This window comes from Psammomys obesus, unplaced genomic scaffold (genome assembly GCF_907164565.1).
Source record: "Psammomys obesus unplaced genomic scaffold, mPsaObe1.curated_primary_1811, whole genome shotgun sequence".
Taxonomy (NCBI): Eukaryota; Metazoa; Chordata; class Mammalia; order Rodentia; family Muridae; genus Psammomys; species Psammomys obesus.
The window spans coordinates 3,458,858-3,486,204 of NW_026585691.1; the positions used below are offsets into that span (position 1 = coordinate 3,458,858).

Here is a 27,347-nt window from a genome sequence, read left to right on the forward strand (position 1 = left end):
CACCATTGCAGCCTAGGCCTTGTACTCCCTATCCTCCTCTCTTCCTCTGGAGTCCAAACATTACAGGCCTGCTTACCATGTCCAATTTAAATGAGGCCTTTGTTTCCCGCTCCCCCACTTCCTTTCTTCGGTGCAGGGATATTGCGCTTGTCAGGCAAGCGCGGTACCATACAGCTACACCCCTAGCTTAAACGACATTTTTTTAACGAACACCTTTCTTGTTCACCGTATAGGTGTGATGGTTTATTCTGAATGGAGAATTAGCTGTTTTCCTACTCAAGCTTGATTACCGGCATTCTTTGTTTCGTTGTCTTAAAAGAGTAAAAGAAAAAAAAAATTACTCTGGTCATTTGCCTAAACATCCCTCCCCACGTCGATACAGCTAGGTTATTTCCAGGACACACATAAATACGCTAAATCCTTTAGAAAAAAAAAAAAAAAGACAAGCTGAAACAAAACTTTTCTTACTCACTTCACTATTTGACTTCTGGGGCCGTTTCAGAACGAAATGCATGCAAAAGTCTGGTTGAAACGACAGGAAATCCACCAAAGGGAGATGCTTGCTAGACAGCGAGAAAGAAACTCCCGCAAGGTACAGAGAGGAGCTTCGGGAGGAGCCGCCGGGTTGGCCTAGGACTCGAAAGGGGCGAAGCGTGTGTAGTTTGGCGCTGGCATCGGAGAATAGCTGAGGGGCCCAGCTACAGGGCCGGCAGCGAAGCGCTTCCTCGGCCTAACGTAGTAAACTAAAGGTCTAAGGGTGCTTCCAAGGGAGAACACCAAGTTCCCAACCTACCTCCCAACAGCCCCCGAAGAAACGGGGGCGGGTATCGAGAGGCACTTCCGCTTAGCAACCCCACGCTGTTGCTAAGGCGGAGCCGCAGCTCGGACGACCCGGAAGTGGTGATCTAGATTTCACAGTGACTGATGGGGGTTTGTCTTATCAGGAGAGGGGCGGAATGCGCCGCAGCTCCGGGAGATGGGCGGGGCCAGCACTAGTACTTCCGGTTCGGCTCCGGCCGCCCCTCAGCTCCTCTTCTTCCCCCTCCCCTCCGCCTCCTCGTCTCCCTCCCGCTCCTGGGAAAGCGAAGCCGCCGCTGAAGGGGTGGCCGAGGGAAGCACTCGCGGTCTCGGGGAGGGGACCGCCTCCGCCCCCTGGGAGCCCAGGAGCACGGCCGAGACAGGTAGGTGTTCTGGCTTCGACGGGGTCTGGGAGGCTGGAGCGAGGAGATGTGTGTGTGTGTGTGTGTGTGTGTGTGTGTGTGTGTGTGTGTGTGTGTGTGTGTGTGTGTGTGGTGTGTGTGTGTGTGTGAGAGGGGGTCCTTTGGGGGCCCTTCGCTGGGCGGGGCATTGGACGGCGGGATCCCGGGTGGGGCGCGGGCCTGTCTGGAGGGTTGCGGGGGTGGGACGGAGGGACATGTCCCCGCGAACGGAGAGGGGCGGGTGGCGGGTTGGACCCGTCGTCGAGGCGCCCTTTCTGAGGCGCAGACTTCGGCCAATGCAGAGCAGGAGTTTCCCACCTGGAGTCCCCGCTCCGAAGAGGGTGGGGGAGAACCATCCGGGGCCGAAATCAGGGTATGGGCAGGAGGCTGCGGTCATCGCGTGCTTCACGCTGTCCGCGCCGCGGACCCTCTCCGCCGGGACAGCCGGGCTTGGAGAGCTTGCAGGGGTTTCGTGTCTGCTGGGCACCGTGGAGCCGCCCTTGGCAGAGCTAGGGCAGCAGAGTGGGTAATGAGACCTCCTTCCACCCAACTTCCGTGCGCTTCCCCCGCTCCTTCCTTTATTGCTCCCTCGCCGGGGCGCTCCACAGGAGCGGTGTCCCCCAAGTGGGCACGCATCACATCGTAAAAGAAGAGCGTGCAACTGGGTTCGCTGCCCCTGGATGGTATTTCGGGTGTTTGTGGAGTGCCAGAATGGCATACTCTAGCAGTCTCCCAGACCGATATGCATCTGGTATATTGCACTTTGCATCTGACTATATTCAAATGTAGCTTTGTACATGCTTAAAAAAAAAAAAAAAAAAAAAAAACAACTAGGAAATCCATATATAGAGGTCTAGATGAGACATGTTGAGGCAAGCCTTTTCCAAAACCTTTTTCTCACCTGCCGGCAAACCTGCTATGGTTTAAACGAATCAGAAATATTCTAATGTTTAAGTGACCGAATTGTAGGTAGTGTAGTGATATATCTCTTAGAATAACCAGTGAACATTCGGAGATACGAGAGTCCCTTTTGGTTGTTGAGCTGTCTCTTAATCTTTTAAGGAGATAATTGTACTCAAGTGGAAGTGTTGGCTTTGAGAAAGATAATTCTGCGAATGAACCCAGCCTGTGCCTCTTGCTAGTTGTTGACCTTGGCCAAGTCATAGATTGTAACAGTTTCAGTCTCTTCACAAGTAGGAAATAAATTCTAATCAATGTCATAAAAGATGTGATTACTTATATAATTTCATTTAAAACAAGCACCTTTAAATTTTAAGATTGTCATTAATCATAGATCAGGGAGCCCACCTTAGTGGAAGGGGATTTTTGAAAATGATGGTAATATCCAGAGTATACAACAGGAATTCGAGGGTTTTTTATACATCTTATTTTATATTATTACTACTTTTTTTTTCCCCAAGAAAAGGTTTCTCTGTGTAGCTTTGGTTGGCCTGGCACTCACTCTATAGACCAGGCTAGCCTCAAACGCATAAGAGATCCACCTGCCTCTGCCTTCTGAGTGCTGGGATTAAAGGTGTGCACCATCACCACTCAGCTTTATTTTAAGATTTATTTTATGTATATGAACACTGTTTTCATGCACAGCAGAAGAGGTAATCAGATTCCATTACAGATGGTTGTAAGTCACCATGTGGTTGCTGGGAATTGAACTCAGGCCCTCTGGAAGAGTAGTCATTGCTTTTAACTGATGAGCCATCTCTCCAGCCCCCTATTTTGTTTGTTTGTTTGTTTGTTTGTTTGTTTGTTTTGAGACAGGATCTCGCTGTGTAGCTCTGGCTGGCCAAGAACTCACTGTGTAGCCCAGGTTATCCCTGAACTCACAAAGGTCCACCTGCTTTCGACTCCCCAGAGCTGGAATTAAAGGCGTGCACCATCATGCCCAGCATTATTATTCTTTTTTTCTCTTTTTGTTTGTTTCTCTGTGTAACAGGCCCTGGCTGTCATTATTTCATTTGTAGTGCTGGGCATTCAACCAGAAAGGTGGAATACATGCTGTGGTTTTCAACTACTGAGCTACGTTAGCCCCTAGAAATTGATCATAAGTAGCACAAAATACAATTATCAATAGTTTCTTTGTAAAAAGTTTTTGATAATTTCTTTCTTTTTTTTTTCTTTATAAATATGCGTTGGTGTTTTGCTTCCATGTATGTCTGTATGACGGTGTTAGATCTCTGGAATTGGAGTTACAGACGTTGTGAATTGAACCAGGGTTCTCTGGAAGAGCAGCCAGTGCTCTTAACCTCTGAGCCATCTCTCTAGCCCTATCAATAGTAATAAGTACAATATATTTGTTTCTTGAAATGACCAAAGTACATTTTATAGGGTTTTCTCAGATAAACTACACTGTTTTATATATAGCATTGATTGAAATAAAAAACATTCATAAGTAACTTATTTAAATCTTAATCACGTGTCTTCTTAAAGGCAAATTAGACTTGGGATATAAAATAGAAAGTAGTTGTAATTTTAAGATTAAGGTCAACATCACTTGCATGAGTCATCTTAGTTAGATTTAGATTATAATATTAGCAACATTTAATTTTTTTTGTTTTGTTTTTTTTGACACAGTCTCAGCATGTAAATCAGGCTGGTCTTGATCTTGACATACTCTTTACCCTTGAATGCTGGACTTACAGCTGTACTCTGTTTCACCTGACTGCCAGAAAAATCTTGCATATAAACTGTAAAATAAATGAAAATACAATAAATTTTCCCTCTAAATCTAATGATATCAGAATGTAGAAATTATTTTAGAACATGAAATCTTGATATATACTTACTTTTTTGTGGATTTAAAATAATAGTTCTATGTAGCTTTTTATGTGTGTGTGTTTGGGTTTGTTTCCGTTTCTTGTTTTGTTTTGTTTTGAGAAAGGTTCTCACTGTGTAGTTCCGGATGGTTTGGAACTTGTTTTGTAGACCAGGCTTACCTGGAATTCACAAAGATTCATCTGCTTCTGTCTCCTGGATGCTCCACCAATAGCAAGCACCACCACACCCAGCTAATGTTGGATTTTCAGCTAACAGGTTTTCTTTGTGGCTAGTAATTTAAAACATTTCCAGTGTACTTTATACTCGAAAGAAGTGAATATAAATAGCTCCCTTTAAAAATTTTTGCATGAAAAGTGGGTACAAATTTTGCAATTCAGTATGACCTTTCAGAGGTGTACACATTCTTTTGTAAAATTGACAGAAAATTTCAATATCTCTGTTTTAAGCAGAGTTGAAACCATGTTTTGCTATAGTTGAGGATTTTCACTATGGTGATTAAAATTTCTAAATGGCCCTTCTAAGGGAACAGTCTTATATATATCTAGGGTTTTTACTATTTGTTTGTTTGTTTGTTTTATTTTCTCAAGACAGGGGTTCTCTGTGTAGCCCAGGCTGTCCTGGACTTGATTTGTAGACCAGGCTAGCCTCAAACTCACAGAAGTCTGCCTGCCTCTGCCTCCCAAGTGCTGGGATTAAAGGCGTAAGCCACAACCATAAACCACCACTGCCTGGCCCTGCTGTGTTTCTTGAATTGTTATTTTTTTTGTCACTTTTGAATATTAAAGTTGATGTCACATTGTCTTTGCTAGTTCTCAGCACTGCCTATTTTTTTACCTTTTTATAAAATGTTAATAATCCATTTATTTTTGTAAAAGGAATAGGATAATAGCTGTTACTATGAAAAATTCTGCCTAAATGAGAATGCCACATAAACTGTTGGAGATAACTTTCCCTGGTGATCTCTTCCATAAAAAGTATGTGAACAATCCAAAGATCTTTGCAGTTGTCAGTTATGGTATTTACTTGTGAAGGAATCTAAAAACTACTGACTCTCCCTTGAACAACTCTTTGATTATCTTAAAAGTTTAGGCATGATAAACTAGGTATTTGTAGGGAAACATACACACATACATTTGTATATATGCACCATACAGTAGAATTATAGAATGAGAATGAGTTAATTATGTTGTGGTGCTATTAAATCAGGAATAAAAGAGTTACTGTGGAAATGGTAAAATTAAAAAAAAAAAAAAAAAAAACAGTCCAGAAAGTACTTCGTTTTTACTCAGACCAAGTGACTTTTCTCTCCTGAGCTCAATTGAGCTTGTTTCTGTGTTACAGCATATTTTATGGAGATAATTATTTAGCTTCTAATCAAGTTAAATAATCCTTATTTTAAGAAGAAGGAGAATGCAGCTGGATTTTAGAAGACCAGTTTTGATAGAAACTGCTTCAGTGGCTTTACATGCATAGTAAACTTTCCTGGAAGAACTTTGAATTTGTAGAATGATAGTTTCTTTCGTAACAGCAGCTCCAGCCATTCGTGTTTAATATAGAATCTCTGAAAAGCTGGGAAGAAAAGGAGTGAATTTACTTGAGAAATACCATTTTAAGTTTTATAGATTACTTATTTAGAAAGCTAAATTGGATTTTGACATTATTGGGATTGTGTTCAAGATGGACTAAGGAAAAAAATTAGATGCCATCTGTTTCCCTTTCCCTCTTTACTCACCCCTCCCATGTTTTGTGGCTTTGAATTCATCAGATTGTTTTTCAAATATACAAACCTCAGTAGATTTAGATTACATAATATCAACTATCAGTGAATGTGTAACTAAATAACTTGGATTGTTAAATTGAATTATATAGGATGATAGCAGGCATTACATAAAGGTAATTGTTTTTGTTTTGGTTTTTTTTTTTCTTTTTCTTTTCTTTTTTTGTTTTTTTATGACAGGGTTTCTCTGTGTAGCCTTGGCTGTTCTGGATTAGTCCAGGCTGGCCGAGAACTCCCAGAGATCCTCCTGCCTCTGCCTCCCGAGTGCTGGGATTAGTGCTTCAGGCTTGCCCCATCATGCCTGGCTTGTTGATAAATTACTTAACATTCCCTGGGCATGAGTTAGCTTCTCACAACATCTTAGGGTCTTCTGTAGCCCAAGCTTTTGATCCTCCTGTGTTTCTCATAAGTGCCAGCAGGCCCAGTATTGATAGCTATTTTTGTCATTCCAGCTTACTATAGTTTAATTACTGGTGAGAGCTCTGTTTTTTTTGGTTTTTTATTTTGTTTTGTTTTTGTTCTTATTAAAAAGAGTATTAGAATAAATGAAGGTATTAGAATAAATCTTTATTCATTTGATAGATTACAACCAGAAGAAAAAATATACTGAGAATTTTTATTTAGTGACAAATTTAGTGACCCACTTCAAATTATCCTTGTAGGGCCAGTTTTTCCTTACCTGTATACCTATGTCTTGGTTTTCTTCTAAAATGTATGCCCAATTCGATTTGGATCATTTTGGCAGGCAGGTGCTGGGCACATTTGAATATAAATAAAGCCCAGAGAGGGGCTATTGGATTTCCAGAACTGAGAAAAAGCATACCTGGCTGAGGCTGTAGTAGTTGGTACTCAGTATGGCTGGGGAGACACTGGCATCTTGGGTAGGCTGTAAAAGAGAAGTAATGTGTATCCCAGAGATGGCCTGAAGAGAGAGCCATCTGGACAGAAGAGACTCATGCTTTGTCTCCAGCAGGAATGTTCTGGTGAGGTAGGAAGACAGATGGACTGTCCCTATACCACTCTAGTCTGTCCCTTACTTAAGCTTCAAGTGGGCAGCGTAGTTATGTGGGGGCTGGGATGCCAGGGACAGGAATTGTTCTTTATTTGCCTGTCACAATGGAGGTGTGGACATTCTGGGAAAGGATTTTCTCTTGGCTTTTACAGCATGGCCAGAGAAGGTGGGTGGACAAAATAGTTATGCCCTTTTCACCAAAGAGGATTTTATACAGCATCTCTCTTGGTGCTTGGGCAGTGCTCAGTGCTTGGTTCTTACCACAGGTTCATATCTCCATCAAAATGCTGCCGAACTTTTCTAGGAGACATAGCATTGGGTCTCCGTTTCTGCCACATATAACTCCTTATTATAGTAAAAAGGACTTCTGGGCCTCTCAATAAAAGTATCATAGATGTATACTCCTCTCACTAAATCTTGAAATAGTTGTGATTGCCAGGTTGGAAGGGGATGTGTGCATGCATACGACGCATACGTGAATGTCTGTGATAAGCTCTCAGATTCCTAAATCACTGACCATTACAGTTTCTTCCAGCTTCCCAGTCGAGTTTTTCTTCATTTCCTGGAGGTCATTCTGATATAGATGCCAGTGAACAGAGGAATGATCAATGGCAGGGAAATGGAGGGAGTATTACATTTTCTAGAATTTATTTAGTCTACAGTAGTACCATCTGCCCTGTATGGCTGTGTATGCCTTACTGTGTTTTTCTTGCATGTGTGTTTCCAGTTCCTTTTTTTATTAATACTTTTTTTTAAGTTTTTTTTTTTTTTTTTTTTTTTAATGTGTATTAGTGTGAGGGTGTTAGACCACCTGGAACTGGAGTTACTGACAGTTCTGAGTTGCCATGTGTGTGCTGGAGGTTAAACAAGGGTCCTCTGGAAGAGCAGCCAGTGTTCTTAACCACTGAACTGTCTCTCCAGCCCTGTTAATAATTTTTAATAGTTTAGTCTTACAGAATACTTAAGCAGATAGTACAGAGTTACGTTTATGTTGCCTTTTTTATTAGTTTCACCTATTTCACCTCATACTTTACGTTAGTGCTGTGTGTTTGTTACAATAAATGAACCAACATGTGGTGCATTGTTAACTACAGTTCATAAGTTCCTTTAGGATATGTTTTTGCCTTGTTTGGTTTTGAAGGCTTATAGAAATACCTATCATTTTAGTTTCTGCCCTTCCTCCCCCTTTGTGAGACAAGGTCACACTCTAGCCCTGGCTGGCCTTGAACTCACAGATTTGCCTGCCTCTGCCTCCTGAATACCGGAACTGATGGACAACATGTATTATTTGTTTTTGTTTTTGTTTTGTTTTTGAGAAAGACTTTCATATAGTATAGGCTGGCCTTGAACTCCTGATCTTCCTGCCTCTATCTCAAGTGCTGGGGTGTAGATGGATGATCACATATAGTATGTATGTACATATGAAGTCCAGAGCTCAGTGTTGGCTGTTTTCAGTTTTTCTGTATTTAGTTTAATTAGTTAGTGTTTTGTGTATGGATGCTTTGCCATCACGTATGTCTGTGCATCACATGTGTGCCTGGTGCCCTTTGGAGGCTAAGAGAGGCTGTCAGACCCCTTGGAATTAGAGCCTGTTGTGAACTAGCATATGGTTGCTAGGAATAAAACCAGGTCCTCAGGAAATCAGCCAGTGTTCTTAACTAGTAAGCCATCTCTTCAACCTTTCCACTTTATTTTTGAGATAGGATCTCACTCTGAACCAAGGGCTCACCTATTGGGCTAGGCTGGATACCCAGAGAGTTTCAGGGAGCTTATTTTTCCTTCACTGTGTTGGGATTACAGATATGAGCTTCTGTGCTTGGGTATTTTGTTTTGTTTGTTTAAGACAGAGTCTTATTTTGTAGCCCCAGCTGCCTAGAACTCAGGGAGGTCCACCTGCCTCTGCTTCCCTAGTGCTGGCATTAAAGGCACACGTCATCAGAGCTTAATTGGCTTTAAAAAAATTTGATGCTCATATCCTTATACACTTTACCATCTCCCCAGTTTCTTTCCTTATGTTTTGTTCCATAATATATATTTTGATGCAAATTTTTCTTTTAAAGATTTATTAATTATGTATACAGTGTTCTGTCTGCATGTACACCTGTACACCAGAAGAGGGCACCAGATCTTATTATAGATGGTTGTGAGCACCATGTGGTTGCTGGGAATTGAACTCAGATCCTCTGGAAGAACAGCCAGTGCTCTAAACCTGAGTGATCTCTCCAACTCTTAATGCAAATTCTTCTTCTTTTTTTTAAGCTTTATTTATTTATTTATTATGTAGATGAGTGCTCTATCCGAATGTACACCTGCATGCCATAAGAGAGTATCAGATTCCAGTATAGATGGTTGTGAGCCACCATGTGGTTTCTGGGAATTGAACTCAGGACCTCTGGAAGAGGAGACAGTGCTCTTAACTGCTGAGCCATCTCTCCAGCCCTTGATGCAAATTCTTTATCACACTTTCTGCAACTTTTTTTGTCTTGCTTATCTCTTTGAAAAATGTCTGTGTATTAGTGTCTCTGCGTGTGTGTGTGTGTGTGAGAGAGAGAGAGAGACAGCACACATATTTGTGTGTGGAGGGAGACAGTGTGTATGTACCAGCACCCATGAGTACAAGTAGATGTGTCTCTGAGTTGGATGCCAACCTACCTTATATGTGAGTTGAGGCCAGCCAGACCTAAACTGGGAGAGTCTGTCTGAAAACAAAGTAACAGTGAAAATCTTAGAGTGTGTGCTTATGAGCCCATGCTACAGTGCTTATGTGACGATCAGAGGACATTTTGTGGGAGGCAATTCTCTCCTTCCACCATGTCCTATATAGGGATGGAACTCAGATCATCAAGTGGACAGCAAGTGCTTTTAACCACTAAGTCATCTCCCCAGCCCTAAATAAAATGTAAAATTAAAAAACAAGCTGGTAGATGGCTCAGTGGGTGAGGGCACTTGCTGCTCTTACAGAGGACCTGAGTTTGTTTTCTAGCACCCACACGGCAACTCACAACTGTCCAGGACTCTAGTTCCAGGGAATTTAATGCTCTTTCCTCTGACCTCTAGGGACACTGCAGACACATGGTGCACATACAAACAAATAGGCACACACACACACACAAAATAAAGAAAACTGTGTGTGTGTATGTGTGTGTGAACATGTGTGAGAGGATACCTGTGTAATTGATTCCTTTATTCCACCTCTGCCTGTGTCCCCCAAATAGAATTCATGTTATTCAGCTTGTGTGGTAATTGTCTTTATCCACTGAACTATCTTGGTGGCCAATTTTTAATTTTTAAAAAGATTATTTTTGTGTGTTTTGCCAGAATATATTGTGTTTTACCATGTTCTTGCAGTGCCTGTTGAGTCAAGAAGAAAGCATCTGGACCCAGAGGGTTAGCTGATTATCAGCTGCTATGTGGTGCTGGAAACTGAACCCAGGTCCTTTGGAAAAGCAGTCAGTGCTCATAATCAGTAACCCTTCTCTTTACCTTCCATTTTTTAATGTTTATAAAGTCTAATTAGTCATTTTCCCTCTATGGGTAGTACTGTTGGTCTTGAATCTGTGAAGTTACTGCTGAGCCCGAGATTTTCCTCTGTACTAACTTTGAAATATTATCATTTGTTGAAAGAACTGTGCCTTATTTTGTCCTGTGGATACTGTCTTTTCTTTGGATGTTAGTGTTAGGCTAAGCCCTGTGCTTTGGGCTTACTAGATCACACATATTCTTTTCCTGAGCCAATTCAGTCACTAGATTCTGAAAGCAATAGAATGATGTCCTAAGAGAGTTCTGTCATAGACTGAGTGTTAATTGCTAACCAGATCTTCTTGTACCTGGCTCTGTATCTGTTCTATCCCCTTATAATTTTTCTTGTTTTCCAAAACATATTAACCTTAGTTGGTATCATAATGTCTAAATATTATGACCATCTAAGATACAATGCAATAATAGTTTACTAGCCCCGTATTTAGTGGCTATTTTATCCCCATCCCACCCCCTTTTTTTGAGACAAGGGCCTCCCTGGAACTCTCCCTGCAGACCAGTCTGGTATGGGACCCAGAGATCTGCTTGCCTCTGCTAGGCTTAAAGATATGTGCCACGACTGCCTGGCAGCCCCCGTCTCCCTTTTTGAGACAGAGTTTCATGCTGGACAGTTGCTAGAGGAGGAAGACCTTGAACTTGTGATCCTCCTGCCTATATTTCCCAAGTGCTGGATCTACAGGTATTTTCCACTATGCCCAGTTTTATGTAGATCTGGGGGTGGAACCAGGGCTTGTGCATCTAGGGACAGAGTCTACCAACTCAGTGATGTTCCCATCCCTTTGTTTTCACTTAGTTAATAACAGATTAAAGGAACTGTCCACTAGGTTCTCCAGAGACAGATGCTCCCCAAATCAATTAGTATATAAGCTCACACTATGTTTAATGGAATCCATTCGCTTAATGCTTCTGTTTGTTAAGTTTCAAACATTATGAAATTGGGCCAGTGAGGTGTTACTGCACAGGCCTAAAGACTTGAGCTTAGTGACCGGAGTTTGAGTCTGTGATCCCATGCTCAGCTCCATACTCATCATACACATACATTATAAATAAAATTTAAAAACAAAAAGATTATGAAATCATAAGGCTGAAAGAAAGCATGAAGAAAGTCAAGTTAGATGCATTACTTTTCTAGCTGTGACACTGAAGTCCAGAAAAGTTAAGTGATTTGCTTAGAGTTGTATAGCTAAGGAACTGGACAGACTTTCAGGGTTCCTGGCTTCCACTGTAGTCCTATTACAGATATAACTACATTTTAGAAAAAAAAAAAAATAAGTGAAGAAATAAAAGACATACATTTTTCAATAAATTTAATGGACCATTTACAACTCTTGTTGGTGTGAGAGAGACTGCTTGTTAGTTAAGACCATCCTCAGCTCTTGTTGAGGCCCAGGTTTAATTCCATTATCCACAAAGCAGCCACAACCATCTATAACTGTAGTCATAAGAGCTCGGACACCCTCTTCTGACCTGAGGGCACAAGGAATGCATAGATCACACGCACACAGTTTTTTAAAATGCCTTAAACTATTGTAGTATTTTTCTTCCTTTTCTTTTTGAGACAGGGTCTCACTGTGTAGATCAGGCTCTGCCTTCCTAGTATAGGACTGACATTAGCTTTAGTTTCTAGCAAATCCATTATGTTTCATATTGTAGATAGAAATCAGCAAATGCAAAAATAATGGTGAGGTTATCATATCCTCTACTTAGTGAGCAGACATTTGGCTGTATTAAAATGAATTTTAATGTATTTTTTTATTTTGTATAGTGGGAATAACCTGTTAATATTTAATGCCATAAAGCAACAGCTGAATTTTGCTTTCATGTGATAGTGTATTTATAAAACCAGAATGGGGTGTTATGTAAAAACTTAAAGGACAGATTAATATGCATCTGTTGCATTCAATGTTTGAAGTATGCACATCTGTTGAGAAAACAAATCATACAACTATTCAGAGCTTTAATATCTTTAAATGTGTGTGCTTTGATTCTTTAATTGTTTTGAAACAGTCTTTAATGGATTTAGAAAAGCTTTTTGTTCTAAGGAAGCAACTTGTGAAGCCATTTGGAAACCTATTAATTATTTTATTATTCATATCATTTTGGTATATTAATATTTTCTCTCCAATTTATCTATTGGGTAAGGAAGGAGTTAACTGACTCAAAGAAAAAGAGTTTATTGTGTAACTATATTTAAAAAGGCGGAATGCAGTTTCCTGAATTAAATATACTAGACATATTTTAAGGCTCTGAATTCTAGGTTAAATCAGTACTCAAGGAATAACTAATGTCAGATTTGATACCATGTATCCATCACTATCCTTGTACTATAGTGATACAAGAAAAGGAGATATGGCATGTACATTTATCAAGTTGGAGAAACAAGACTTCAAAGGTAGAGTGACGATTAAGTGCAAACTTGATAAAAATTTCTGAGTACTGTAGGAATATAAAGGGAGAAAACCCAATATTCATTATTCTGATGGGAAGAACAGCAATGTTCTTAACTGATGAGCCATCTCTCCAAGCCCCACATTTTTTATAGTACATGCAAGGTGCCCTCAAGAGATGTTAGGTCACAAAGCACAATATATTTTATGAAACAAATCGTATAAAATATCTTTTACAATCACAATAGAATGAAATTAGGTAACAGTTAGCAAACAATAAACAGATAATTCATAAATACATTTAAAAGCTAAAGGATGCATTCATGACCAACAATTCCAAAAAGAAATCACAAGGAGAAAATGAGAGATTACCACTCAAGACTGAGGTAGGAGAAAAAGTTCAAGTCACTAAGATCTGCCTACTGTCTTGGGGGTAAAAACAACCAGAAGATCTGTAAGTTCAAAATCATCCCAAACTCAACTACATAACCTGGGGATACCTAAGACTTTGTCTCAGAAACAAGGAAAAAGAAAAGAATCAGAATCACTTGGCTTCACAAGTAAATTTCAACCAAAATAGCCTGGGTTCAGGACCTAGAGCTCGTATCTGCTACTCAGAAGGCTGGGGTAGGAGAATGGCTTTAGGAGAGAAACAATTCCCACAAGTTGTCCTCTGACCTCCATACACACTCTATGACATAAACAACCACACACACACACATATTACATTACATTAATATTATTTTAAAAAACAATTTTAAGTATTTATTCTCAAAAGAATTGGTGTTTATAATAAATTTCCAGCTGATATTAATGCTGCTGGTCAAGAAAGAATATCCGCAAAGGGTGCATCCTTTGATCCCAGCAATCCAGGAGGCAGAGACAGCCGGTCTCTTATGAGTTTGAGGTGAGCTTGGTCTGCATAACAAGTTCCAGGCCAGCCAGGGCTATACAGTAAGACTCAGGCACAAAACAAAACAACAAAAACAAATCACACAAATCTGTTCGGCTGCACTCAGGGGTATATAGTGTTTGTCTATTATGAACAAGAGGCTTGGGTACATTTTAAGAGACAGACATATCTTTTACAATCACAATAAGATTAAATTAAACAATTAACAAACAAACAAAAAAAGGACAAAAATATAAACGTCTATAATTCCAAGAAGAAATCACAGGGGAGAAATGAAGACAATCATCACTTAGGAGACTGGGATAAAGAGAAAAAGTTAAGGCCACCAGAACTACTTAAAAAACATATCCCCAGATCCTGGCTGGGCTATGGTGACATACAACCTTAATACCAGCATTTGGGAGAAAGAGGCAGGAGAATTCTGAATTTGATGCCAGCCTGGTCTACCGAGCCAGTTGCAGGACAGCCAAGGCTACACAGAGAAACCTTGTCTCAAAAAAAAAAAAATCAATCAAGCAAACATGCAAGCAATCATCTAAGCTTACAGCTCACAATACTGCCTGTCCACTGCGAATACTGGAAAAGCCTTGTTGTTTTAAACATTTGCTCACTGTGTGTATGTGTGTGGACACATGCCTCAGCACACGTGTGGATGTCAGAGGAGAACTTTGTGAAGCTGGGTCTCTCCTTCTATCTTACACAGGTTCCGGGGCTTGTACAGCAAGCAATTTTACCCTCAAAGCTGTCTCGCCAGATCCTGAATAGGCTTTTAACTTCTACAGATAAACTCCAGGCCAGTGGTGCACATCTGTAATTTCCATACTCAGGTGACTCAAAGTAGAAAAATTTTGAGTTTGAGGTCAAAACAAGCCACACAGAAAGATGAAATACAAAGATTCTATTTCCAGTGAATGAATGAATATATTTTCCTCTTAGGTGAACAGGCTTCCCCGGATGAATTTAATGAACAGCCAGTGTTCATTAAATACGATCCTGATCCCAGCACCCACAGGACAGCTCACAACTGTCTGTAACTCCTGCTCCAGGGGCTCTAACACCCTCACACAGAGAGAGGCAGACATACAGGAAAAACACCAACGTACATTTTTTACAAAAATTGTGATTGGAGGTAGTGAGGCGCCTTCTCAAGTAGAGGTACTTGCCCAAGCCCACCAACCTGAATCAGTCTCTGGGAACCATGTGGTAGAAGGAGATAACCAGTTCTTACAAGTTGTTCTCTGATCTCCATGTGTGCTGTGCCGTGTGTGCTGTGCCATGTGTGCCCCCACATGCTCATACGCAAATAGGTGCAGTTTATACAGTGAAAACATGAAGTGTTCTGTGAGACTTCTGCTGTTTAGCTTTCGTTTTCTGTCTTTTTATCTTTTTTGGTTTGTCTCTTTTTGTAGTCTTTTTTTTTTTCCCTGCAGTTAGATTTTCTACTCATTTTGCTTCTATATACTCCCTCCTGTAATAGCTATTATATAACATAAATATAAATATGTGTGTGTGTGTGTGTGTGTGTATAATGTACTTCCGAAGTATATCTTAAAATCATTTATTGTATGTGATTATTGAAGCCTATTCTCTTAGTATTTTGAAAATTATGGTTAGTATTTTGAAAATTTTCCCATAAGTACAGAAAAGGAAATGTGGAAAAGCTGGGCATGATGGCACATGACTGTAATCTCAGCAGATACCTGCCTGTCTACAAAGGGAGTCCAGGACAGCCAAGGCTTCACAGAGAAACCTTGTCTCAAAAAACCAACAACAAAAAAGTCACTAGAGAAAGGGGAGGTGGAGGGCTGTGTTAGGTTTGGTTCTTTGGTGTTGGGACATTCCTATAGTGCTTTGCATGGCCATTAACAGCTCTGCTTAGCTTTATTGGCTAAAGTAGGGACTGAATATCTGCTCTAGAAATGTGAGATTTATTAAATATAAGTAGCATTTAACAAAGAAGACCTACTTTTTACTGATTTTATATAGTTAAGTTTCCTTTTGGTCTTGAAATTCTAGTCTTCTCACATGCAAGTATGTGCCATACCTTGAAATTTAGCTTCTTGTTAGGACAGTCCTGACAGCATAAATGTGTTTATTCACTCAGTTGTGTCACACTGTGCTCAGCCCCTGAGATCCTCCTCTCAGCTTTGGAGCATACTTGCGGTCTAAGTTGCCACACTTACAGTACCGATTTCAGGGTCATTGGGATTTATCTGTGTGGAGCAGGTTAGGACAATGAATTTTTTCCTCTTTAGTATTAAAAAAAAACAAACAAACAAACAAACAAAAAACCAAACAACTTTTTAACATTTTCAAGCATTATATAATGTGTATTTGAATAGTCACACCGGTTTGTGATTGAGAATTGCTGATTTGGGTCGGGGGTTACCTTTGTTTAGAACTCAGAATTTTTAGTCCTTAATTCTTCAACATTCCATTCCTCTTCACAATGTATTCTCTTTCATTCAACTTTGGGTTTCTTGTATTTTCAGCATGAAAAGAAAAATATACTGAAGTATATTAGGATATACTGGATTATTCAGATTCATCAAATATTTTTTTTATTTGGGGGTTGCCAAGCATCAACTCTACTTGGTCCATAATACTCAAAAGTATCTTCTTTACATTATTAGAAAATCCTACTTCTAGGATTACCAGTCACAGAGTGGGAGAATTTTGCTGTAGTTTAACTGGAGTGACCAAAAGAGTTCACGCTTCTAGTTGAGATTATTCTCTGGTGTGCTCAATAAAAAGTGATGTTACACATGGATATTAGTCATGAAATAATAAAGTGCCAGTCCTAGAAAAAGGGTACCAGGGAACTTAATTCTTCCGTACCTGTAGCATATATAACGTACATGATTGTTTTATAACACTCTGAATCTAATGTAACTTAATTGTCATGTCATGAACTGTCCTGGAACTAGCTCCGTAGATACAGTAATCTGACTTTTGACATGTTTGTTTTTCCTCTTATTTTACTGTGTGCGTAAAGCAGTCACTGCATGTGTGGAATGCACCCACACTTGTGGAGGCCGCAGGAAGACACCAGCTATCTCTGTCACTCTCCCTCTTATGCCTTCAGACAGGCTCTCACTAAACTGGACACTTGGCCTTTTGGCAAGGCTGTCTGACAGCAAGTTCCCAGGATTTACCTCTTTGCTGACCAGTGTGGGGTTGCAGGCAAGCACAGTGGCCCTTTATAGGTGGATGCTTAGGATTTGAACTCAGGTCCTCATATTTTGACAGTAAACATTCTGTGTTAACTGTTCTCTCTAACCTCACTATTTTTTATGGTGGTAATTTTCATTGGGTTGTTTTGAAAATATAATTTTGATTTAAACAGTAACATTCAACTATTATAAACAGTAATATTCAACTATTCAAGACATTCAACTTTTGTAAGGCACTACAAAGCTAAAATGATGTGTTAGAACTTTAAAAAAATATAAATAATTGTTCTGACATAGATAAATTTTAACAGTTTGGTGATTTGATATTTTGTGTGCTGTAGGTACTAGCTCCTCAAACGCTACTTTATTTGGGGGTTTCTTAATGCTTATACCTCCCTTCTAAGCCCCCCGCCCCAGGCAGGGGTAAAAGAATGTTGTAAGGGAAAGGAAACGTTGCTCTCTCTACTTCTTCCTGATGGGTAAGGTGGTAGGATTCTTTTGAGGGCAATACCAATATCCAGGAAATCCAGAAGTCCAGGTAACCAGCAAACCAGCAAATGCAGCAAGTAGTCCTCTGCTCTCTCCAAGCCGCCACCCTTTTTTCCTCTGGGCTATCATGTTTACACCCCTCAAAGTCCTCAGAATTCAATGAATTCCTCTGGCAAAGACCACGCTCAGCAGGAGACAAGTAAGGTGTGGACAAACTAAAATCCCCCACTTGGGATTATAACAAAAACATGTTTACAGATCATAAACTGAAACATCCACAACAGTGGGTTTTTTGTTTGTTTGGTTGGTTGGTTTTGGTTTTTTTCAAGATATAGTTTCTCTGTTAGCCTTGGCTGTCCTGGACTTGCTTTGTAGACCAGGCTGGCCCCTAACTCACAGAGATCAGCCTGCCTCTGCCTCCTAGAGTGCTCATATTACAAACTTGCGCCACCACACCCGGCTTGTGGGTTTTTTGTTTTTTAATTTGTGGGCTTTGTTATTGTTGCTTTCCTTATTTTTGAGACAGTTTCAGATAGCCTGGACTGCTGTTGAATTTATTTATCTGTAGGATTTTGTTATTGATTTTCAGAGGTTCACACAGCCTGGACTGTTGTTGAACTAGCATCCACAGATTCTCCTGCCTCCATCACACAGATACATGTGAAGGCTGACGTGAGCCTCAGGTGTCTTTTCTCAGCAGCTTTCTACCATGTTGGGTTTTTCCCCATTGTTTTGGGGTTTTTGTTTTGTTTTAATTATAACTAAGTTTTGTTATAATTATAACTAGGGTTGGGTGTGTGTCTGTGGAAGCCAGAGGTGTTGGCTCCCCCTGGAGCTGCACCGTAGGTAGTTATGAGCTGACTGATGTGGGTGTTGGGAACTGAACTCAGGCCCTCTGGAATAAATGCTCTTAACTACTGAGCTATCTTTCTAGCCCAAGACTTGTTCCTTATTTTTATTTGTGTGTGTTTGTGTGTGTGCACGAATGCCCCCAGAGACCAGAAGAGAGGATTGGATCCCCTTAAGCAGGTAGTACAGGTAGTTGTCAGCTGCCCAACGTAGGTGAATGTTACCTCTGTGAGATGAGTCTGCATGCTTTTAGCCATCTGTCTGTCTGTCTATTTATTTTAGTTATTTAAACAGGGTCTCGCTGTGTAGCCTTGGATGGCCTAGAACTCATAGAGATCCATCTGCCTTTGCCTCCTAAGTGCTGGGATTAAAGGTGTACAACCACCAAAGCTGGCACTCTATAATTTTTTTTAGGTTTATTTGCTTTTATATGTATGGCTGTTTTTGCCTGCAGGTATATATGTTTATCTTATGTAGGCCTGGTGATCACGAGCTTTAGAATAATTTATAGACAGTGTCTCTCTCTGGGACCTGGGACTTACTTCTTAATTAGGCCAGATTTACTATCCAACCAGCCCTAATGATTCATCTAGCACTTGAATTATAGTTGTGTGCCACCAGGCCTGCCTTTTTCTTGAGTGCCTAAGATTAAACTCAGGTCCAAATGTTTCTTCACTAAGACTTTATAGACTAAGCATTTTTATAGCCTCCATCATAATAGCTCCTTGATCAAAGAATTTGGCCGAGGGTCATGGGACTCTCTGGGTATATTTGTTGCTTCTGATGAGTAGTTTAACTTCTGAGCAAACTTACGAGAGTGGGGTTGATGTTTCCCAAAGCAACGCTGAAATAGGGGTTTTGGTTTTATTTTGCTCTGCTTGTTTGTGGTGGTCCAGTCTTTTTTTTCCGCCTCCTAACTTTCATTGCTCTAAGAAACAGCTATTTTACTCAGACTCTGTGTGTGTGTGTGTGTGTGTGTGTGTGTGTAGTTATATATATATATATATATATATATAACATATATATTATATATAGTGTGCGTGTGTGTATGGTGTATATATATATAGTGTGTGTGTGTGGTGTGTGTGTGTATTGTGTGTATGTGTGTGTTTGTATAGTGTGTGTGTGTATAGTGTGTGTGTAGTGTGTAGTGTGTGTGTGTGTGTGTGTGTGTGTGTAGATACTGGCATGTGTATGATATAGTGTGCATATGTAGGTCAGAAGACAACTTTTGGGAGTCACTTCTTCCCTTTCATCTTTTTGTGGGTTCTAGTGACAGAACTCTGATAGTAAGGTTTTGTGTCAAGCACCTTTATGTCTGAGCCATCTTGCCAGCTCTTTTTTTTTTTAAAGATTTATTTATTATGTATACAATGTTCTGTCTGCATGCACACCTGCACACCAGAAGAGGGCACCAGATTTCATTTTAGATGGTTGTGAGCCACCATGTGGTTGCTTAAATTGAACTCATGACCTCTGGAAGAGGAGCCAATGCTCATAACCATCTCTCCAGCCCCTCTTGCCAGCTCTTACTCAGTCATTTGTTTATTTTCTCAGTGCTTTTAAGATTTTGAAATGTAGCTGGTGTATTTACGCTTTTGGTGCTGGGGACTGAACCCAAGGCTTGTGCGTGTGTGCTCTACTGCTGTTCCCACTTGTCTCTTATTGTGTTGCAGGTTACTTGCAGTTTTTCTCTTTGCTTCTCTCAGACAGGTTTTTCATCTGATTTTTAGTTGGGGGACCATTTCGTAGGCACTTTTCCTTAATGATTCTGGTAATCTGGATTGGAGCCAAAGGCAAGCCATTCATTTTTACTCCATTGCTTTGCTTTTCATATTGCTTTTTTAATTTTCAGACAGTTTCATGTAGCCCTGCCTGGCCTAGATCTCACTGTGTTACTGTGCTGGGGATTGAACCCAGGGCTTCATGTACACTACCTAAGTACTCTACCAGTAGAGCTAAAACCCCAGCCCACATATCATTGTCATACTACACATAGACTCAAAAGTCATGTTGATGCTCTTATAGGTTCATATGCAGTCACACAGAAAAGAAAGGAAAAGGTTCCAGTTCTTTTCTCAGTTGTAATGAATAAAGGTTAACTAGTGCCCAAGCCAGAGCAAAACAGACTGAAGCTCTTTTCAAGATTGGAAGCTTAGTGTGAATTCATAAGGATCAGCTCCTTCAGCCTGTTTAGATCCTGTGGATCTGAGGAGAGGTCTCTTAGTAGGTTTTGGATATTTTGTTTCTAACTGATTTTATTTAATAAGTTCTGCTTTTTCATGTGTTGCTTTGAAACTGTTTTACAGAATGAACAGAGATAAGGGTAAAGAACTCTTGGTGGGTAGGCCCACATCGCTCATCAGATTTGTACTTGTACTATGGACATTCTCACTTTACCAGTAAAGAAATTAATGCATGTATGTTCTGATGTTCCTATTTCTCTCGATTTGCTGCCCATTGCTTTACCATTTCAACCCTTCTGCGAATTAGTATTTTTCTCTTACCCTTGATCTTGGGAAACCATTTTTATTTCTCTATAGCAGAAATATGTTGAAGTGATAGTCGTTTACTTGTTAGTGATTTCAGCCCAGTTCCTTTTGTTAGCACAATGCAATATTGGGATTGCATTGGTTTCGATCATAAAATACATTTCTGAGTAATTTTTATAGGTCACGAAGAGTGAGATGTGTGTGGCTCTAAAATAAAAACTCACTTTACAATGATTGTTTCTTTTTTCTTTTCTTTTTCTTTTTTTTTTTTTTTTTTTTTTTTTTTTGTTTGTTTCTCTGTGTAGTCCTGGCTGTCCCAGAACTCCCTCCGGAACCACCCTGGCCTCGAACTCAGAGATCTGCCTGCCTCTGCCTCCCAAGTGCTGGGATTACTGGTGTGCACCACCACCACCACCCGCCCATCTATAATATGGAGAGAAAGACCAGAGATCAACCTGCTTAAAGTTAAAACTGCTCCCAAAAGACTATGCTTGCTGGGGGGGGGGGGGTGGTGGTGGTGGTAGTGGTGGTGGTGAGCACAACAGAAAAGAATTAGCCTAGCAAAAAGAAATGCCCATGGGACTGGAGAGCTGGCTCAGAGGTTAAGAGCACTGGCTGCTCTTCCAGAGGACCTGAGTTCAATTCCCAGCCACCACACATGGTGGCTCACAGTCATCTATGATGACATGTGGTGCCCTCTCCTGCATGCACACATACTGACAGAACATTGTATACATAATAAAGAAATACATTAAAGAGAGAGAGAGAAATGCCCAAAGAACGCTTTCAATCTTAGCTATGACTAGAGAGAGAAGGAAGTTTGCCCTGAGCATTTGTAATTGGAAATGCTCTGATTAATATTTAGGACACTATTTGCTGTTGAAAAAAAATTCTAGGCTAAAACTTGTTTCAAATGAGTAGTCTTGGTATTGTTTCTAGGAAAAGAGAGAAATAAATCCCAGTCCTTGCTGGAATATTGCCTGAAAGGTCTCAAAGAATTAGAAAGTATTTCAGAGAATCTGTGCTTTCTGTTTAGGCAACTTTAAAATGTTTATAATTTTAAAAAATACTTAATAACTCCTAGGGTTGTAGAAAACATGATGAAAGTATAATACTTAAACTGAATGATAATGGCAATATAACATCAAAATTTGTGGTGGTAAAGATGTATTTTCCTCTGGGCAGGAGTAGTTCACACCTTTAATCCCAGCACTTGGGAGGCAGAGACTGGGAGATCTTTGAGTTCAAGGCCAGCCTGGTCTACAGAGTGAGTTCCACAGGGTTACACAGAGAAACCCTGTCTTGAAAAACACGAAAGAATGTACTTAGCAAATGCAAGGCCCTAGCTTTTGTACCCATCACCAGAAAGCAAGTAAGCAAACCAAAATATTGGTGATATAGGTCAGTGGTTCTTGGCCATGGTGCATAGTTGTGTTTTGTCAGTATTCTTTGGAGAGCTTAAAAGAATATATTTTTCAGTTCCTGAGAGCAGTGCTAATTAAAAGGAACAGGGCCTCAGAAACTGAGGTCTCTGTTCTTACTCCTGATTTAATATTAGCATACAAGGTCCTTGCACTTGAAAGCACATGCTACCACTTCCTTTAATTAGGTGTAATTCTACTTCTTTAATCAGACTAGCCCAGTGACTCTTGTAGTATGAATCAGAATCCCTTGGAGAGGTTATTAAAGTTTCATTGTCAAGACTTTCCGATTGAACTCTTCTTGCACAGGATCCCAAAATGTTTATTTTAAACGAATTAGCAGAAGATGCTCATGCTGTTGGCCACAGAGGTTTGAGAGCCTCTGTACTTGAGTCCAACTCTCTTAACCAAATGTCTTTGTAATTGCTAATTATTTTTCCTGCAGTCTTCCCCCACCCTTTTTTGAGACAGAGCCTCACTGTGTAGGCCTGATTTGTCCAGAACTTGATATGTAAACCAGGCTGGCCTCAAATTTACAGAAAGGTGCCTGCCTCTGCCTCCTGAGTTCTGGTATTAAAAGTGCCACCACATCTTTGGTTTTTTAAATTGGATCTGCTGTGTAGCACTGGATGAATTGGCATTCACTATATAGATCAAATTGGCCTCAAATTTGTGGGCAATTCTCCTGCCTCTGGCTCTTAAGTTCTGGGATTACAGGCCTAGATTTGATGCTTTGCTTTGCTTTGCTTTTCTCTTCTTTCTTTCTTTCTTTCTTTCTTTCTTTCTTTCTTTCTTTCTTTCTTTCTTTCTTTCTCTATCTGTCTCTATTTCTGTCTCTCTTTCTTTTCATGTAGTTTTTGAGACAAGAACTTACTATGTGGTCTAGGCTGATCTGGAACCCCACCTCTGCCTCCCAAGTGCTAGGATTAAACCATCCTTCTTCCTGGCACGTTCTTAATTACCATGTTGTCAAATCTTTCTCTCTCTCTCTCTCTAGCAATCTATTTATTTTGGTTTTTCAAAACAGGGTTTTTCTGTGTAGCCTTGGCTGTCTTAAACTCAATTTATAAACCAAGCTGGCTTCAACTCACAGATATCTGCCTGCCTCTGCCTCCCAGAGTGCTGGGATTACAGGCGTGCACCACTGTGTCCAGCTAACTATCTCTTGTCTGTAGTTGTACTTACTGTGTTCCCACATACTTTGTGTCCTATACCAAGTATCACCTGTAAATCTTTCTGATGGCTGCTATGTAAAAACATAGATGCAGAAAAGATGGTATTGTTGAGAATATGATGAATTTAGAAGTCTTTTTTAATTATTTGGTTAGCATATAAAGAAATGGGTTTCACTGTTAATGTTTTTTTTTTTCACTGTTAAGGTTTTATACATCCATGTCATTACACTTGATTTTTATTCTCCAGCTATCCTCCCCTGCCCTTCCCCTTTTCCATTTATTGACTATACTGTATTAACCTCTTGTTCCTGTCTCCCACCTACCTATAGATTTTTTTTTCTTTCATAGTCCATTCTACTTTCGTTTCCTACATATACAGAATTTTTTTTAAATTATATTTATGTGCATTGGTGTTTTTCCTGTCTGCATATCTGTGTGAGGTTAACAAATCTCTTGGAGCTAAATTACAGTTATGAGCTGATTTGTGAGTGCTGGGAATTGACTGAGGTTCTCTGGAAGAGCAGCCAGTGCTCTTATCCACTGAGCTGTCTCTCTAGCCCCCATATACAGAATTTAAATACAGATTCCACATGTAAGAAGAAAACAAGCCATTTATGTCCTTTTGATTCTGGATTATTTCACTTAACATAAAAATCTCCAGTTCTAGCCATTCTCATGTGAATGTCATAATTTGACTTCTCTTTACTACTGAATAAAATCCTGTGTATGTATATACCCCATTTTCTTTATCCTTTGTATGTTGATAGGCATCTAGTCTGGTTCTGTATCTCAGCTTGCTGAGGTTAGTACAGCAATAAGCATGAATGTGCAAGTATCTGGAATATGCTCACTTAGAATCTTTCAGATATTTGCCCCAGATGTGTGAGCTGGATCATACAGTAGTACATGACAGGGTGTTTTTGTTGTTGTTGTTGTTGTTGTTTTTCTGGTGATGATGGATGGTTTTATTTTATTTTATACTTCTTTTGTTTGTTTTTTTTGAGACAGGATTTCTCTGTATATCCCTTGCTGTCTTGGACTTGCTTTGTAGACCAGGTTAGCCTGGAACTCTCAGAGATCCATCTGCCTCTGCCTTCCCAAGTGCTGGGATTAAAGGTGTGCGCCACCATGCCCAACTGCCTGGGATCAAATGCATGTGCTGCCATGTCTATCTGAATTTATTTACGTAAGGACATATTTTCCTCCTCTTTGTTAAAATCTCCCAATATTACAGTGAGCATACTTTACACTGGCAAGTCACCAGCATACTTATGTTGACAAATTTACAAGATTTAAAGGTGAGGCCCAAATGTGATTGGGCAGGTGTGCAGAAACACTGTAAAGGTAAATGGAGAGCCGACTTCATGAAGTTGTCCTCTAACCTCTGCATATATGCTATGGGATAGTAACCCACACATACATCGTGTACACACATGCAGTAACAATAAACCTCAAAAGCTTCAGTAGAAGCCGTTTGAACTAATTGTGAGCTAAGGTATGGTATACTCGAAATCTTTGCCCTTGAACATTATCTCTCTGATAGGGATAACATTTATTATTTGTTGTTTTTGGGAGGGGGTTATTTTGGAAACAGGGTCTCATGAAACCTAGGCTGGACTCCCAGCTCACTGTTTCGCTGAGGATAACTGATCTTCTGATCTTCCTCCCCCACGTACCAAGTACTGGGATTTCAGATGTATACTACCATACCCACCTTTTATTTAGTTTGTGGGGTTGAACCCTGGGTAGCATGTATACTAGAGAAATACCTGTTGAGCTACTACGCCCTCTACCCTTATCCTTTATATAGATGGATCATATAGTAGGTGAAATGTTTCTAAGGAAAAAAAAAAAAATCAATTTTCTCCTTTTTCTAGGCTTAAAAAAAAAATAGGATCCCATAAAGAAATTTTGCCATAAAGGAGTATATTTTAGGTACACTACTTAAATAGTAGGGGCATGTTCAATGTGGGGAAACAGAAGAAACTAAGTTGCTCAAGGGAAGGAGAATTAGCTTGCCCAGCAAAAACTTTGTGAATATGTTCTAATGACACTCTATATGTATTTGTTTTTTGTTGTTTCAAGAGGACAGTGTACTTTTGGCTCATCGGGGGTTGATGGGTGAATAAGTGGATGGGAAGAATCCTTTGTTAGTATAGCAGAAGGAAGAGAAAGCTTACGCTGGGGTTCTTCCAGCCTAGATTGGCATGGCTGATGCAGAAGGGACCGTATCTTCTCTGTTCCCATGTCCTCTATGAAAAGCAGTAATTACACTTTTAGAAAGCAGGCACATTAAGGTTGAACCTGCTTAAGAGGTGATACAGCACCTAGAGCTAATCATTTAAGAGAAAATTTAAATGCCTCTTACAAGTTAATATCCTTTTAAATATAAATGTCATTCCCTGATTAAATGGCCTCTTACTGCTTTCAGTGACCTTTTAAAAAATGTTGAATAATGGGCTCCTGCTAACTCGTCACCCTGTTGATCATGGTGCCCTACCTCATTGGTCGTCCTTTACCAAAAGCCTTTCATCTCTAGGCTAGTATTTGCCTGTATCTGTATACTCTGTCTCTAGTTCTTGATAAGGCCCCTATCCCTCAGGACACTTTAAACGTAACTTAGTGGGGCTGAACCAAGGCCTTAGTATCCTCTCTGTGCCCTTGTGCTCATCCCCTAGACCTTGGCCTGGGGACCCAGGGCTTTGTGCATGCTAGGCAGGCCCTCTGTCATTGAGCTGTAGTAGTTCTAGCATCTATCTGAAATTCATCCTTTAGACTTAACTTCATTATTTCACCAACTCATTTAATTTACAACATGATCCCAGTAGTTGTTGTTCTTTTATTTGTGTGCTCATTTGTGGTTCCTCTTCTGTATTCCAAGCTCCAAGAACAAAACAGCTGTAAATGTTGAGTTCACTGTTACACTAACAGTGACTATCCCAGTTTTAGGTACATAGAAGGCACTTTGGAAATATTTGCTAGTTTAATTAAGAATGCTTTGAATAGGGCTGGAAAGATGGCTCAGTGGTAAGAGCAGAAACTCCTCCTTCAGAGGACCTGAGTTTAGTTCCCAGCACTGGGCTGTTGTGAGTAAGGCAGCTCACAACCACCTGTAACTTCACCTTCAGGGCATCCGACACCCTCTTTGACCTCCACAGGCAACTGAATGTACATGGGCACACTCCCACACAGATATACTTTTCCTTCCTTCCTTCCTTCCTTCCCTCCCTCCCTCCCTCCCTCCCTCCTGCCTTCCTGCCTTCCTCCCTCCCTCTCTCTTTCTTTCTTTCCTTTCTTTCATTTTTTTTTTTTTTTTTGTTTTCAAGTCAGGGTTTCTCTGTGTAGTCCTGGCTGTCCTGGAACTCCCTCTGTGGACCAGGCTGGCCTCAAACTTTATTAAAAAGATCTCTCTGCCTCTGCCTTTAGAGTAATGGGATTAAAGCGATGACACACATCCTTAAATAAAGTAAGTTTTTAACAAAAACAATGCTTTGTGTAACCATAGGTACTTATTATTTTATTTTTGGCATCAAAGAACATCAAACTTCTTGAGTAAGTGCTGTCATTCTGTAGAAGTCACATTAGAAAATTCAGTACATGTGTGTGCATTGTTTTCTTCTAAAAGCAATTCTTCAGCTGGGTATGGTGTCTTCTTATAACTGTAATCCCAGCCCTTAGGAGGCCAAGGCAAGAAGATTGGTATTCATTTAAGGTCAGCCTAAGTTACATAGTTTAAGTTGCCTTGGGTTACAATGAGAGATTGTCACAAAAATCAGAACAAACAAGGAGCTTGCTCAGTGGTTTTCCAATTTTGAAGAAATAAAACACCTCTAAGACAGGGTAAAGCATGGCAAATAAGGTGATGAATGCCTGTAACTCAGAACTCTAGAAGCTGAGACAAGAGGATTACAAGTTTGAGACCAGCCTGGGCTATTAGAAGAGTTTTTGCTCAAAATAGCCCCCACCCCAAACAAAACAGCAAACAACAAATGAAGGAGCTTCCACAGGAGAATGGCCAGGAACAATCACTAGACAGGAAGAAAATCAGGAGGAAGTAATGCTGGAGGTTAAAGGACAAGAGAAAAGCCACTGTGCCTGGAGGTGAGGATGGTAATGCAGATTTTCTAGCA

The 27,347-nt window shown here is 40.2% G+C and overlaps 1 protein-coding gene across 2 annotated transcripts in view; it reads left to right on the top strand.

Moving 5' to 3' along the window:
• Nucleotides 1–1,023: 1,023 nt before the first annotated feature.
• The window catches only part of Csnk1g1 (casein kinase 1 gamma 1), a 114,980-nt gene continuing 88,656 nt past the window's right edge, over nucleotides 1,024–27,347 (top strand). Inside the window, exon 1 of one of the 2 annotated variants that reach the window (XM_055597724.1) lies at nucleotides 1,024–1,181. The gene's annotated coding sequence lies outside the window, so the exon portion shown is untranslated. The remainder of the gene's footprint in view (nucleotides 1,182–27,347) is intronic. The other variant, XM_055597716.1, reaches the window with a different exon arrangement.